Genomic DNA, 16,023 nt, shown 5'->3' on the forward strand with positions numbered 1-16,023 from the left:
GAGGTGGCAATGGGCTTCAAGAGGTCCCTTTAGGTGAGTGGAGAGGTCAGGAGTGTGGGCTTAACCCAGGGCCCAGGGTAAACATTCCCTGAGTTGAGTCAAGCCCCAGCCCTCTCTGGGGTTTCCAGAACAAAGGCTGGGTGTAGGGAATGGCAGTGCAGAGGGGTCAAGGGTCAAGGAAAGTCACCTGTCACCCACACCCTTATCTGAGCAACTGCGTTCATCCAGGATGAGGCAGAGTGCCGCCCTCCTCAGGAACGGGGTCATTTCTCAGACCTGGATATTGTGAATTTGTAGGGGAGGGGTAAGAATCCCTTTAACCAAACCCACTGTTTGCATCTTCCAGGGATATCCCTTTATCCACCCATCTCCCAGACACCAACCTGGCTGCTCTCACTTCCACAGCTTTTCTCACAAGTCACTTGTTACAGGGCTGCTGAGGTGAAGGGGTTGGAGGCTCTGAAGGTGGTGCCCAATCTATATCGTGTCTAGGGTCAGGGTGGAGGTGGTCAGGGGCTAGTGGCTGCCATAGTACAGGAACACAGTCAGGTTGTTGAGCAGTGTGACCAGGAAGAAGGCAGCTGCAAGCTGCAGCCAGGGGGGTTGCTGAGAGCACAGTGTTGACCACCAGCGAGCAGGACACAGTGCAGAGGCATGTACTGCTGCTGCCATGCTTCAGGACAGCTGATGTGACAGTCCATTGAGCCCTGGTTTCAGGACCATGAGCAGTGCCCATCCTGAGAAACCCTCCAGGAAGCCTGGACTGGGACCACCACCTACATGCAGCCCTAAGTTCAGGAGCACACCGAAGATACACAGGAAAAATGTTTTGAAGTGCTGAGGGCAGCCACTGTCACTTCTTGAGCAGCTCTTTATACACAGATCATAAGCCTGAGAAGAGGCAGTACAGGATGAGGGGCAGCAGTCCCAGTGGAATGATATGCAGGGGTATGGGGCTGGCAGCAGCTGCTGGAGGAGGCTTGGGAAGACTGTTCCCAGGATCTCAAAGGCCACCTGCTGCATAACAGGCCCACACTGCCATCAGCAGCAGCAGTGCTAACCCTTGGTGTGCAGAGAGGTGGTGCCAGAGGCACAGGCAGTAGAACAGGGCTGTGCTTCCAATCTTGAGGTTGCACAACACTTGGTAGTTGCTGGGATCCATGTAATACTGAAGATATATCACCAGGTTGTTGTTAGCACCATACGGCAGAGCTGATAGGGCAAAGGAAGCAGCCTGGTGCCAGAGTGGAGCTCTTAGGGGCTATGTTTGCCAACACACCAGGAGGGAGAAGCATACAACAGCAACTTGGCAATTCTGTCAGCAGCATAGCTGAGGAGGACCAGAAAGGCACTTGGCTATCTATGTCACACAACACCAGCAATGGGGCATGGGTGCCATACATGGCAGTGGACAGGAGTAGCATCAGGGTCCTGAGGGCCTGCCTATGACAGCCCAGGCCTGGCATACTCTGTCCTCTACACTCATCACCACACCAGACCCTGAATGACCTGTGTAGCAAGCAAGCCACAGCAGGGGTTGTGATGTGTTTGAGATGAATCAAGTTATAGAGCCAACTCCCAGGAGGGAGGAGCCAAAGCACATTGCCAGGGAGAATACTGAGGATCAGAGTCAGCTGCAGACTTCACACTCAGGACTGGGACAGGGAGGGGCTGACGGCCCTTGAAGCCACATTCTTGGAGACGGTCACATGGAGTTAAGGAAGAAAAAGAAGTGCAGGGCGCAGGCTGACAAGCCACTGCCAACCCTCTGCTGGAAGAGAAGTAAGGATGAAGGTGGTAAGGAAGTTGGAAAAAGCAAAAGGTGACCTCCAGGGAAGCCAGACAAAGTGTCTATGATTGAAAAGTTTCCACCTGCAGGCCCTAGCTGTTCATCCAGCCTCCCCCTGGGACCCGGAAAGAGTCCAGCCACTTGCACAGTGACCAAAAACAGTCCCTCAATGTCTGAACTGTGTGGATGCCAGTGTAGGTGCCCACAACAAAGCCCAATACTTCTGAGGCCCTCAGTTTGGCCACCACTTAGCCATTTAGGAAATCCTTCAGAATGGGGAAGACAAGAGTGAGTCATCCTGGCTCATGCCACTGTTGATCTCCATGCATCACTGTAGGTTTTCCAGCTGGTTCTTGAGAAATGCCACATCCTTTAGCTTGAGTAGAGAATCCTTGTCATCCACCATTTTCTCTTCCTAGCTTCATTTTTAATTCTTTTGAGGAACCCCCATACTGTTTAATGGCTTCAGCATTATATGCTCCTACCAACAGTGTGTATGGGTTCCAATTTTGCCATATCCTCAGTAATATTTGTTTTTGGGTTTCTCCTCCTCTTCCTCTTCTTTCTTCTTTCTTCTTCTTCCTTCCTTTCTTCGCCTTCCCCTTCCCTTTCCCCTTCCTCCTCCTCCTCCTCTTCCTCCTCTCCTCCTCCTCCTCCTCCTCTTCCTCCTCCTCCTCCTCCTCCTCCTCCTCCTTCTTCTTCTTCTTCTTCTTTTTCTTCTTCTGTAATAGCTAACCTGACTGATGTGAGGCAATGATATATCATTGTGGTTTTAGTTTGTATTACCTGGATAATTAATGATATTGATCATCTTTTGATATCCTCGTTAGCCATTTACTATGTCTTCTTTGAGAGAAATGCCTGTTCAAGTCCTTAACTCACTTTTAAATTTGGTAACTACGTGGTTTTTGCCATTGAGTTTTAGTAGTTTCTTATGTGTTTTGGAAATTAATTCATTATCAGATGTATATTTTGCAAATATTTTTCCCATATTTTTTAAGACTTTATGTGAGAGGCAGAGTTACAGACAGAGAAAGGATAATCAGAGAGAGATCTTCCATCCACTGGTCCACTCCCCAAATGGCCACAATGGTTGGAACTGAGCCAATCTGAAGCCAGGAGCCAGAAGCTTCTTTCTGGTCTCCCACATAGGTGCAGGGGCCATCTGGGCCATCTTCTGCTTTCCCAGGTCATTAGCAGGGAGCTGGATCAGAATAGGAGCAGCTGGGACATGAACTGGTGCCAATATGAGATGCTGGTGCAACAGGAGAGCACCGGCCCCTCTCCCATAGATTTTGTAAAAACAGAGTGAAAAGCTATCTTTTTACTCTGTTACTTAATTCCTTTGTTAAACAGAAACTTCTCAGTTTATTGTGATCCCACTGTTTGATTTTTGGTTTTGTTGTCTGTACTTTTGCTGTCATATCTATAGCCTTTCAAAGTAAGTTTTTCTTTTTTGAAAGATTTATTTATTTATTTATTTGAAAGAGTTACACAGAGAGAGGAGAGGCAGAGAGAGAGAGAGGTCTTCCATTCGATGGTTCACTCCCCAATTGGCCACAATGGCCAGAGCTATGCCGATCTGAAGCCAGGATCCAGGAGCCTCCTCGGGGTCTCCCACGTGGGTGCAGGGTCGCAAGGCCTTGGGCCATCCTCCACTGCTTTTCCTGGCCATAGCAGAGAGCTGGATCAGAAGAGGAGCAACCAGGACTAGAACCGGCGTCCATATGGGATGCCGGCACCTCAGGCCAGGGCGTTAACCCACTGCGCCACAGTGCTGGCCCCTCAAACTGAGTTTTTACATAAACTTTGAAACACAGTCAGAAATCCAGAGGGTTTGATAGCTCTCTGTTTCAATTGGGTGTAGTGGGAAAGGAAAGACTTACATGTTCGTGCATTACAGCCAGACAATTCTGTCACAGGTGAAAACAACAAACATCTTAAAGTCACCTGGAATCCTTCTCCTGTGCCTGCTGCTCTTTGGAATCTTTAGACAGGGGACTTATGATGTGGCAGAAAGAGTAGCGGCACGAGTTCAATATCTCAGCCATCTGAGTGGTAAATGTCGTAACATTTATGGCTGTCAATAACATGAGTGATGACATATAAATGAGACTGCAACATTAGTAATAAGCTGATTTAAAGGCTAATTAGTGGTCCAAGTTGAATTTCAAATTCTGAACTTTTTCCCACGGCCAGAGTTCAAAGGGGAGATATGGCCAGTTACTGAGATCTCATTTATTCATACCTTCCCTACTTGTACAAGAATCAATCATATTATGTCTAGCAATTTTCCCAAGCAAGGAAATTTTTCTTTGAAAGGACTAATTATTATATTCTTTCAACTGAATCTCCAAAATGCTCTTTCTTTTTGGAACTGGCAAATTTTGTTTATTAAAATATTATATAGTCATATCATCATTTTAAAACATGCCATTTCCCGAGGGATACAGATGGGATTTAGGGCTGTGAAAAGCAACAGCTCATTGGTTATAATAGGTGTTCTTTCAATGAAAAGTTTTCTCCAGATAGATCTCTAATGCATTAGTATAAGAAAATTGTTGGGGCCGGTGCCACGGCTCAATAGGCTAATCCTCCACCTTGCGGCGCCGGCCCACTGGGTTCTAGTCCCGGTCGGGGCGCCGGATTCTGTCCCAGTTGCTCCTCTTTCAGTCCAGCTCTCTTCTGTGGCCCGGGAGTGCAGTGGAGGATGGCCCAAGTGCTTGGGCCCTGCACCTGCATGGGAGACCAGGAGAAGCACCTGGCTCCTGGCTTCGGATCAGTGAGGTGCGCCGGCCGCAGCGCGCCAGCCGTGCGGCCATTGTGGGGTGAACCAACGGAAAAAAGGAAGACCTTTCTCTCTGTCCACTCTGCCTGTCAAAAAAAAATAAAGAAAGAAAGAAAGAAAGAAAGAACGAAAATTGTTGGCTTTTTTAAAAGCTTTTGTTAAATGCTGTTACCAATGTTATGCTGATTTCATAAAAATAATTGAAGTGATACTCCCATTCCTATTCGCTGAAAAAGTTTGCATGTGTGGCTCTTTTTCTTCCTCTGTATTTTGGAAATCTGCATATATGAAGCCATGTAGGCCTAAGATTTTCTTTGCAGGGAGGCTTTAAATTAAAGATGAATTTTCTTGCTGCAGCAGGCAAGACACAAGCAGGCATGCCCACATCCCATGTCAAGAGTATTGCATTCGAGTTGCAGCTCTGCTTCTGATTCCAGTTTGCTGTCTGTGCACACCCTGGGAGGCAGCAGGTCAGAGCTTAAGTATGTGGATCCCTGGCACCCACACAGGACACCCAGATTGAGTTTCAGGGTTCCAGCTTTAACCTGGCCCAGCCCTTGCTGTTGGGTATATTTGGAGAGTAAGCCAGCAGATGGAATCTCTTTCTCTCTATCTCAAATAAAATAATTTTTAAAAGTCTCACTTTTTAAAATATGCTCATATAAAATCATTCACATTTTCTGTTCATAGTTCTTTCCTTGATGATTTTTTAAGTTATCTTTTTTCTGTTAATTGTTCCATTTCACCTACCTATGCAGTCTTCTTTGTTATTTTTATTATATTTTTATTTATTATAATGTATTGAGTACAGATTTCATAAATTCCATAGATAAAATTCCAAGAATACAGTAAAACTTTCCTCCCCCTCTCTCTTTTCCTTCCTTCCTTTCCTTTTTTTAAAGAAAAATATGGAACACTTCACGAATTTTCATGCCACCCTTGTGCAGCAATGACGCTGATCTTCTCTGTGCCATTCCAGTTTTCATACATGTGCTGCCACAGTGAGCACCAAAATTCTCTTTCAAAAATCATTTGTTGGGGCAGGCATTTAGCCTAGTGGTTAAGACACTGGCTGGGAAGTCCACATCCCATATCAAGTGCCTGAGTTCAAGCCTGGGTTCCACTCACAGCTCCAGATTCCTGTTAAGATGCATCCCAGAAGGCTCAAGTAGATTGAGCTCTACCACTCACATGAGAAACGTGGGCTGAGTTCTTGGCTCCTAGTTTCAGCTTGGCCCAGCCTAAGTCATGGTGGGCATTTGGGGAGTCAATCAGAGATAGGAACTCTCTGTCATTCTCACTGTCTTTCTTTATCTCTGCCCCTCAAGTAAATAAATAAATTTTTAACTAAAAAGTCTGAAGTTTCACCTTGAAATTCTTATTGAAGGGTTCAGAGGTGGAGATGATGTTACATAATGGGAAATGTCTTCAATAGCCTCCAGTAGTGAGCACAGCGAGGGATTTAATATGGCTGTTTCATCTAATCCCTTAATAAAAACTCAGAGACTTGACCTCCAAACACAAGGTTCACATGCTAATCTTGGTCAGGGACTAAGACAACTGCCACCTGCATGTACTTGATTGTCTGGCCTAACAGAACTCTAGAATATTTCACCAAAGGAGTCAGTATTCCACTAAAAATAATCTTTATGTTGTCTGATCAGAAATGTTATTTTCCTAAGCTGAGCTTCTGATGAAAGTAGTATAGCATAATCATTTGAGATTGAAATCTCAGGTGAGGATTTAAAGCAGTTTTGAGTTTTGATGGAAATGGACTGCATATACCTAGATATGAAACATGTTATGCCATCTTTTCATGGCATTGAAGAATGTAAGCAAGAATGCATACAAGATGGGGATCATCTCACCTGTATACAGAGCAGTAAACCATAAAAAGCATGATTTTAAGAGGTTGTCCATTGCACACAAATTAAAAGTTTGCTTAGAAAGAAATATTTCTTTTTTTTTTTTTATTTGACAGAGTTAGTGAGAGAAAGAAACAGAGAGACAGGTCTTCCTTCCGTTGGTTCACCCCCCAAATGGCTGCCACGGCCAGAGCTATGCCATTCTGAAGCCAGGAGCCAGGTGTTTCCTCCTGGTCTCCCATGCAGGTGCAGGGCCCAAGCACTCGGGCCATCCTCCACTGCCTCCCCGGGCCACAGAAGAGAGCTGGACTGGAAGAGGAGCAACCGGGACAAGAACCCAGCGCCCGTATGGGATGCCGGCGCCACAGGCGGAGGATTATCCAAGTGAGCCATGATGTCGGCCCCAGAAAAAATATCTCTAAAATGTGTGCACCATGCATTTTTTTAGCCTTACTTATTTATTCAGGAGCGGGGAGCTCCTGTCAACCAGTTCACTCTCCAGGTGTCCACAATGGAAGCATGGAGCTGGGAATCCAGGTTTCCCACATGAGGGGAAAAGACCCAACCACTCGGGGCATCACCACTGGTTGTCAGGATCTGCACTAGCAGGAAGCTGGAGTCAGAAGCCAAAGCTGAGTATCAAACCCTGGTACTCCAAAAAGGAATGCAGGCACATTAACTGCTAGGCCAAAAGGCTGGCCCTCATTTTTATTTTATTTTATTTAATTTTTTTAGAAAACTCTTATTTACTAAATATAAATTTTGAAAGTACAATTTTTGGATCATAGCAGTTTTTCCCCCCATAACCACCCTCCCACCAGCAAACCATCCCATCTCCTACTCCCCCTCCCATCCCATTCTGCATTAAGATTCCTTTTTTCATTATCTTTATATACAGAAGATCAACTTAATATATATTAACTAAAGATTTCAACAGTTTGCACCCACACAGAAACACAAAGTATAAAGTACTGTTTGAAGACTAGTTTTACTGTTAATTCTCATAGTACAACACATTAAGGACAGAGATCCTACATGGGGAGTAAGTGCACAGTGACTCTGTTGTTGATTTAACAATTGACACTCTTATTTATGACGTCAGTAATCACCCGAGGCTCTTGTCATGAGTTGTCAAGGTTATGGAAGCCTCTTGAGTTCACGAACTCCGATCTTATTTAGACAAGGCAAGAATCAAAATGGAAGTTGGCCCTCATTTTTAAAAAACCGTTAAACTTTACAAAACCCTAAATATGTGTAGCTTAATTGTGCAATTTGTAAAAAAATTAGGAGATCCCAGAATGGAATACAGATTTGACCACAGAATCTAACTACATTGGAAATGTATGAAGCACCCTCACTGAAGTTGCTGACCTAAACAATTCTGTAAATGAACGATACTTGTAAGACATGAATGCTTATAAGGTACATGAGCACTATAGTCTGCTTGATGAAATAGTTTCCTATGGGGCAAGGGTTAACAATTCTAAGGCTTCTATGTATGTATAATAAAAGTGCACAATTAGGTAAATAGGTTTCAGGTGGTGGAAAACAAGTCTCTCACTGTTAAAGTGGGAGTTGACAGATAAACAAGGGGAGGAGATTAGAATGATCCATGTGGTAATGGATTGGAGTCAGAGATGCCAGTATGAACTCAAGTTTAGATTAATATATATCCAGGTGGTCACATATAGAAAAGTTTATCAGTAGAGATACAGACAAAGGTCAATGCATAGTGTATAAACAGGTCCAGACATACAGTCCTATGGTCTGTCCTCTGAGAAGGCCTTGAAACACCACAATAGCAATTAATATATCCAGTACCCAGGTCTTAGTTTTTAATAACATACTCCAAAAAGAATTCTGGCTTCTGTAAAGAAATGGCTGATTCTATGACAGGGATAGGAAATGCACAGCATTATCTGATAATATCTTTCTGTAAAAGATTTATTTATTTATTTGAAAGAGTTACACAGAGAGAAGGAGAGGCAGAGAGAGAGAGAGAGAGAGGTCTTCCATCTGCTGATTGACTCCTCAGTTTGCCACAATGGCTGGAGCGGTGCAGATCCAAAGCCAGGAACCAGGAGCTTCTTCCAGTTCTCTCATGTGGGTGCAGGGGTTCAAGGATTTGGGCCATCTTCTACTGCTTTCCCAGACCATAGCAGAGAGCTGGATCAGAAATGGAGCAGCCGGGTCTCAAACCGGTGCCCATGTGGGATGCCACAGTGCTATGCCACAGTGCTGGCCCCTATCTGATAGTATCTTGAACTAGCAGAAAGTAAGGAAGTGCTAAAATAAAATTAAAAACATTGTTAAACCCTAAAATGATAGTAATATGCCAGAGGAACACAGGAACCAACTTAAAAAACAAAATTGGATTATAATCCAAGTTGTAAATATTAATATTTCCACACTAATATGAATAGTTATATACACTAAAAAGTGGAGAAGAAGAGACAAACATTCCAGGAAAAATTTCAATCATGTAGATACACCCTACAAATCTTCACTACAAAAGAATGAATTGTGCATGCTGACTTCCTTCCATGGAGCACAGTACAGAAGAGGAGGTAAGGCTTGCTCTACTGTGAAGAAGCCTAACAAACCCTGCCTCAGTCAGGTGGTGAAGGTCAGTATCAATAGCCCTGAGTCACCTTGCTGGCAGGGACCCTGACCCAGGAGGTAATGGAAAATGGCACTTTATTTCTGCTAACTTTCTGGGTTCCAAAAATCATGAAAATTAATATGATAACTTTTGATAGGAGGACCTACACAAAATTGCTGATAAAAATGATCAGACATCAAAAACCAAGAAATTCTGAGACATCATCGCAACCAAGAAGAGTTCAAGAGATGTGACTAGCAAAGATAGCAAGGTGTCCCCGATGGAATCCTGCCACACAGAAAGGGTATTAGGGACTAGGCATTTGGCTTAGCAGTTAAGATTCTGTGTAGGATGCCCACATCCCATATTGGAGTATCTAGGTTGAAGTCTCAGTTTCCCTCCTGATTCCAGTCTCCTGCTAATGCACACTCTTGTAGGCAGGTCCACTCAAGTACTTGGGTCCCTGCCACTTACATGGGAGACCTGGATTCTCTCTCTCTCTCCCTCTCCCTCTCCCTCTCCCTCTCCCTCTTCCTCTTTCTGTCTTCCTTTTTCTCCACTTCACTCTCTTTCTCTTCCTTTCAAATGAATAAAAATTAGAAAATTTTTTAAAAAGAGAAAGGACATAAAATAAAAATTAAGGAAATCTCAGTAAAATAAGGACTATGGTTAATAATAATGTATCAGTATTGGCTCATTAATTATAACAAATGTATCATACTAATATATGGTGCCCATAATAAGAGAAACTAGTTGTGAGGTATACAGGAACCCTCTGTACTGTCATAATTTTTCTGTAATCTAAAGCTGTCCCAAAAAAATCAAATTTATTCAAAGAAACTACAGTTTGCCTTATGACCTTACAAAAATCTGAGAAACACTGCAAGCACATGTTTAGTGTTAAAAAACATAGTTTGTTAGTGAGTCCACCAGAATGTTGTAGGTATAAATACACCCTAAGTATCCAGACAATTGTATCCATTGTATGAGGTTACTGGATATGAAACAGATAGTAAAGACTTGTGCAATCAACCTTGACTTTAGTTTTAGAAGAGTTTCTTTACTCATTCATTCAGCAAATATTTACTGGATGCTCTCTATGAACTAAGCACCATGCTCAGTATTGATTACATAATACCAAAAAATCAGATAGGGTCACAGAATTCCCAGGAAATCCAGTCTGGTAAAAAATATTCTATATGACAACTAAGCAGAGGCAAAGACCTACTGAGGTGACTCCTGTTTCTAGCAGTGGCAATGTATAGCCCAAAGAGAGAAGCCCAGATATTTTCTGAGAGTTTAGCATGGGAAGGGAAGGCAGAAGAAGAAATCCAAGTGTTTAGAAACAATCATTGAGATATAAATTCAACACAAAATGAGGAAAGGGAATAAGAAGAATTGCTAGAATGTAATCCTGTTTTTCTCAGATCTGGAAACCATGACCACTGGTGCTGATGCTTGCACACAAGTTAAAATGCACTTGTTTCCTTCAGAGGCTTCCCACCAGCATTCACAGAGCAGCAGCATCTGGGTCATAGCAACAAATTGGATGCTGGCCACTAAGACACAGTCCCGGGACACTCAGTTGGCATCCAGAGTCAGGGCATTCCAGAACCATGTTGTTATGAAGTAAGCAGCAGCCAGAATTTTGCAAAGCCATTGGGAAGAAGGTAGAGCCTTCTAATGAAATTGTGACTGTTTAATTCTGTCTATGTTGGACATGCATCTTTACCAAGAAAATAGAAAATTACAATAGCACTTGCTTAAAGCCAGACAGCCTTTAAGCCTAAACACTAACTCCTGGATCTATCAACAAGACCTTAGATAAGATGCTTGGTTAAGCAAACCAAGGCTCGGAAAGGTTAAGCAAACTTCCTGGATCATACAGCTCAGCTAAACTTTGAAGTCAAGTTGGACTCCAATGGTCAATCTCTTTTCACTTCCTAAAGCTGACTTCACAGCAGAAAGCCCCAGGGACTGAGTTGTGTCACCTTCCATGGTCATTCATCCACCTGCTTGTCTCCAAGAAAAGAATGCCCAACATAAATGAACAGCACCACATCTTTTTTTTTTTTTTTTTTTTTTTTTTTTTTTTTTTTTTTTTTTACAGGCAGAGTGGACAGTGAGAGAGAGAGACAGAGAGAAAGGTCTTCCTTTTGCCATTGGTTCACCCTCCAATGGCCGCCAGGGCCGGTGCACCACACCGATCCGAAGGCAGGAGCCAGGTGCTTCTCCTGGTCTCCCATGGGGTGCAGGGCCCAAGCACTTGGGCCATCCTCCACTGCACTCCCTGGCCACAGCAGAGAGCTGGCCTGGAAGAGGGGCAACTGGGACAGAATCCGGCACCCCAACCGGGACTAGAACCCGGTGTGCCGGCACCGCTAGGCAGAGGATTAGCCTAGTGAGCTGCAGCGCCAGCCAGCACCACATCTTGCCACACTCCTTGTTGTAAAATAAAATTATTTCCTTCCCTCAGCTGGAGAGGGTCTCTTTCCTTTTGCAATGCGTAATGGAACGCTCAACTTGTGGGCCTAATGTATCTCAGTATTTGCACACTAAGGTAAAAGTAATATTTAGTAAAAGTTCTTGATTACTGTCTAGTCACAGAGGCTGAAAATACTTCTTCCTTTTGCTGTGGATGTCACATTATTTCACTGTTTTGAACCCATTTGGGATTAGCTCTTGGTTGACTTTTATCAGTTGACACAACATCTCAGGTATCCATGGGTATATTTAAACTCCTCACCAATGAGCTGATTAATAAGAACTTACTTTAGGTAACTTAAATACACCTCTAACCTTTACACAGAAAGGATCAAGAAGAGAACAAGATATAAATCCTACTAAAGCAAAAAAGAGTTGTATTCAATATAATCTGTATCAGATGAGCTGTATAAAAAGGAAACAATAAGTAAAAATATTTTACTCCTAAAGTGAGTCATGGTACCAAGAGAATATTGACTTTCTTTAAATAGGGAAAGCAAAATGTGGCCTAAGAAGTCCTGGGCTGGACATACTCTTGCTTTCTCAGATCTCATGACTGGCAGTTGAGAGAAGGATTGTTTTTCCATTTCATCTGGGATCTCAAGTACCTGCAAACTCCTGCAAATTCAGATACCAGAGAGAAGTTTGGGATCAGCACACTTCACCAAATTAAAGGCTCCATTTTCCCCTCATGCATTGCTGTTGATTGCTTGGAAAGCCAATATTTCCATCCCATTTACTTCAAATTCACTCCACTCCAAGGTGTTATTTTGCATGGCCAGCCCTCCTGTATTACTCCCGGGATAGCTGTTGAATTCTCTGTAATTAAAATCCTTGTGGGGAGAGCAGAAAGCTGGCCTTTTACATCATTTTCTCATTAGCTTCGTTTTTCATTTCTATTGGATCATTGTTTAGGCTTGTCAGAGGGAAACTGCCATTAGCCTTTTGGCTGCAGTGTTGTTTTAGCAGAGCAAATGGAATTTAGAAACCCAAACATCTCTTGACTATTTTCCATGCATAAAAGAAAGATGTTGCTAAACAAAGCAGTCTTTAAGGGTGTTATTTCAGCTATAATTAATATTTGATCTTCAAGTTTAGGTAATGACTCTATCATTAAAGAAATTTTCACAAATGTTCAGTCCACATTTTAAGAGACTCAGTTGTATTTTCTATTAGGTGCCAAATCTAAGTGTCAGAAACACAAGAATTTGGAAATCCACTCTGTGTTGGTGACTTTCTTTTGGTGTGATGACTGTTAGCCTTGATTTCAAATCAAAAGATACAACTGAAAACTGCAATTTGGAAAAAAATTGAAATCCTTTTGATTTTTAAGTATTTTAATCTCAGCCATCTTGTCCCAAATTTAACTCAAAGGGGCCAAATTTTGAACACTTACTTACATGCATATGTGCATGTCTGGAACACACAAATCTATACATCCACCATATACCCACCTCTAAATTTTCCTCTTGTAAACCTGCCCAATTCTAACTCTGGCTGCATGTGTTGTTGCTAAGTCATATCAAGGAGAGTAAAGATAGCTGTTTCCTCTCATAATTCTAATCTGGCCTGACCTTTATCATCATGGTATTTAGGAATGCCTGGTACCGGGCTTCTACACACAACTAGATTGTACCAAGGAGCCATAAATAAACCCAAGGTTGCTGACACCATTGCGGACAGTGGGATCAAAAGAGGAAATTGCACTGAAACTAAACCTGATTTCAGATAAAAGAAAGCCTTATCCTTCAAGTTTTTTCTTTTTGTTGACATTGGTTTTTACTCAAGTTTCCTCTTAACAGTGCCTCGCCTACTTATAAACCAGAGCAGTGTCCCTGATAAACACTGCTGTAACAGGGTCTTGGAAAGCACATACATTTTGAAGCTAAAAAATTCAATGACTTCCCTTTGACTACATCACAGAATAATTGTGGAGCATTTTATCACTTCGATAAAAGAAGAAAAAGTGTGTGTTAATAATAGCCACTGCACCAGGAGCTTGCAAGCCCTGCCTTTCAGATTTTTTAACCAAGCATTTCACTCTATCATGGGCCAACTAAAAATGACTGCTTGCAATACGGTGTAAATGCCCCTCTTCTGGGTCTGCTTAATGTTATGACTTAAGCTCCTGTGATTAGTTTCTTTAACACTGCCTGTACTGAGAATCTGATGTAATGATCCTGCTGTTTCAGTCCTAACTTATTAAAAACATTCTGTGACCCTCCACATTTGCAATATAGATAATGTGGGTGCCCTGAAATGTGGGTTGTAAATCTGCAATGTTATGAAACAGATGGGCTCAAATGATGAGAAATGAACAACATACCTATTAATTTAGAAACAGAATGGAAACTCTCTCACCCCTCCACATCTACAAATTTCTCATCAGTCAAAAAACCACAGAAATACAGACTATTGGAGATAATTAATACTGGAAGTGCTTTCTCTGATATCTTCACTCTGAGGTTAAAGAAGCAGGCTCACAATGATGAATCAGGATGCTCAGGGTCACATGGCAAGGTACACAGGCTATTCCTAGATTCCTACTCAAAAGTTTTTTTCTGGCACATTTCCTCTGGCTCTCCCATTCACTCACACAATTTAGAGGTTAGTCAGCAAACTTTAACCTGATGGTCATAATTACCTTCCAAAAGTATTTTCAGTTATCAAAATTCTATTCAAATATAAAGATTAAGATTTAAATTGCCTAAGTGATATCAGGAGTAAATATTTCTACTCCCTTACATTTTCCCAGCTTGCAGTAATATTGATCATTAAAATTCTTACTTGGAGCTTTACTTTAGAATAATATTTACTGAAAACTTTAAAAATGAGAGATAGGCATATAAATCAATTCTCCTTCTAGCTGCACTGAGCACAATCCATATCTAATCAAAGCCCATTTTCTTTGGGTAAACAAGCCCTGACCAACACTTGCTTCTGGAGGTGCTGAGGAGCAGTGATCATTAATAACAACTGTGTGAAACTTAGGAAGTATCTGTTGTTGACAGGCCTCTGGATGGAACTAGAAACACCTCCTGCCAGAACTAAATGCAATGAGGACTAATAAAAGCCAGAGCCGATGGAGATATATCCCTATATCCTTGAAAGTAAGAATAACGGGGCCGGTGCTGTGGCACAGCGGGTTAACGCCCTGGCCTGAAGCGCCGGCATCCCATATGTGCGCCAGTTCTAGTTCTGGCTGCTCCTCTTCTGATCCAGCTCTCTGCTAAGGCCTGGGAAAGCAGTAGAAGATGGCCCAAGTCTTTGGGTCCCTGCACTCATGTGGGAGACCCAGAAGAAGCTCCTGGCTTCTGGCTTTGGATCGACGCAGCTCTGGCCGTTGTGGCCATCTGGGAGTGAACCAGCGGATGGAAGACCTGTCTGTCTCTGACTCCCCTCTCTTTGTGTAACTCTGACTTTCAAATAAATAAATAAATCTTTTTTTTAAAAAAAAAGTAAGAATAAGTCAAAAACAACATAAAAGAAAACAAAGTGGACTCTCCAAAAAGGATCGAGCTGATGGTTTTTTTTACCATGTGAAGTAACGCAAATGCCTTCCCTTGTAGAACAAGAATAGATTGAAGCCAACACAGGGCTCTTTGAGCCTTCTAAGTTACAAGTAGTATTGGTGGGAACCATGAGAGGGGCCAGGGCTAGGGATTTACATCACTGTAAATAGGCAGGAGAGCAGATGTAAGGTTTTGTTGTTTGATTTGTTTTTCCGTCTTGAAGAGAAAGATTTTTGGGATTTCAAATAAGTACAGCGAATCAGGAGTGGTCATTCAGCCTTGCAGTTAAGATACCTACTTCCCACATGGAGTATCCAGGTTTGATTCCTGCTCCAGTTCCTGACTGCAGCTTCCTGCTAGTGCAGACCCTGGGGGACAGGGGTGATTGCTCAAGTGGTTGGGTTCCTGCCACACATGTGGGAGACCTGGATTGACTTCTGGTTGTCTTCAGCCTAAACCCTGCTCTAGTCAGTGCAGGCATCTGGCAAGTGTACCTGTGGTTGAGAACTCTGTCTTTCTGTGTCTTTCTGCTTATGGGAAATAATAATGGATCAAATCAGAATCCTTGCAAGGCACAGGCTACTGTAAAGAGTTCAAGCACAAAAGAGATCCTCTTGTTTTGTTCTAAATGAAGATATAACTCTAACATAAATGGAGAAATAGAGGGTGAGGGTGATGTTTTATTGCTCTGCTCTTGAATTCCAGAGCTTGATTGTTAGAAGGGAAGCACTGGGGTGTCAATTCATGGAACTTGGACCAAGATAATGGGAAAGGGCAAGTTTTACATGGCAAACTTTGAAAATATTTAACCACAGAAATGTTCACTATTCTATTGAAAAATAACACCAATGTTGTCTAACAATGTAAAAATGAAGTTTCCATCTCCTGCATCACAGAACGCACACGAAGAGCCCACCGGAACTTACAAAGCATCATAAACTGCTGAGAGGCCTGACTACACTGGAATGAGCGCTAGTCTGGGA

The 16,023-nt window shown here is 42.6% G+C and overlaps 1 non-coding gene and 1 pseudogene across 1 annotated transcript; both read right to left on the reverse strand.

Annotated features, from left to right (window-relative positions):
* Nucleotides 1–516: 516 nt before the first annotated feature.
* Nucleotides 517–1,486, reverse strand: LOC100341370 (putative UDP-sugar transporter protein SLC35A4; annotated as a pseudogene).
* Nucleotides 1,487–5,479: 3,993 nt separating this feature from the next.
* Nucleotides 5,480–5,586, reverse strand: LOC127483322 (U6 spliceosomal RNA). The gene has a single exon (XR_007909520.1). It is a non-coding gene; the product is annotated as a U6 spliceosomal RNA (small nuclear RNA).
* Between the last annotated feature and the right edge of the window lie 10,437 nt (nt 5,587–16,023).

Source organism: Oryctolagus cuniculus, chromosome 8, assembly GCF_051225735.1.
Source record: "Oryctolagus cuniculus isolate XC-2025 breed Fujian yellow rabbit chromosome 8, ASM5122573v1, whole genome shotgun sequence".
Classification (NCBI taxonomy): domain Eukaryota; kingdom Metazoa; phylum Chordata; class Mammalia; order Lagomorpha; family Leporidae; genus Oryctolagus; species Oryctolagus cuniculus.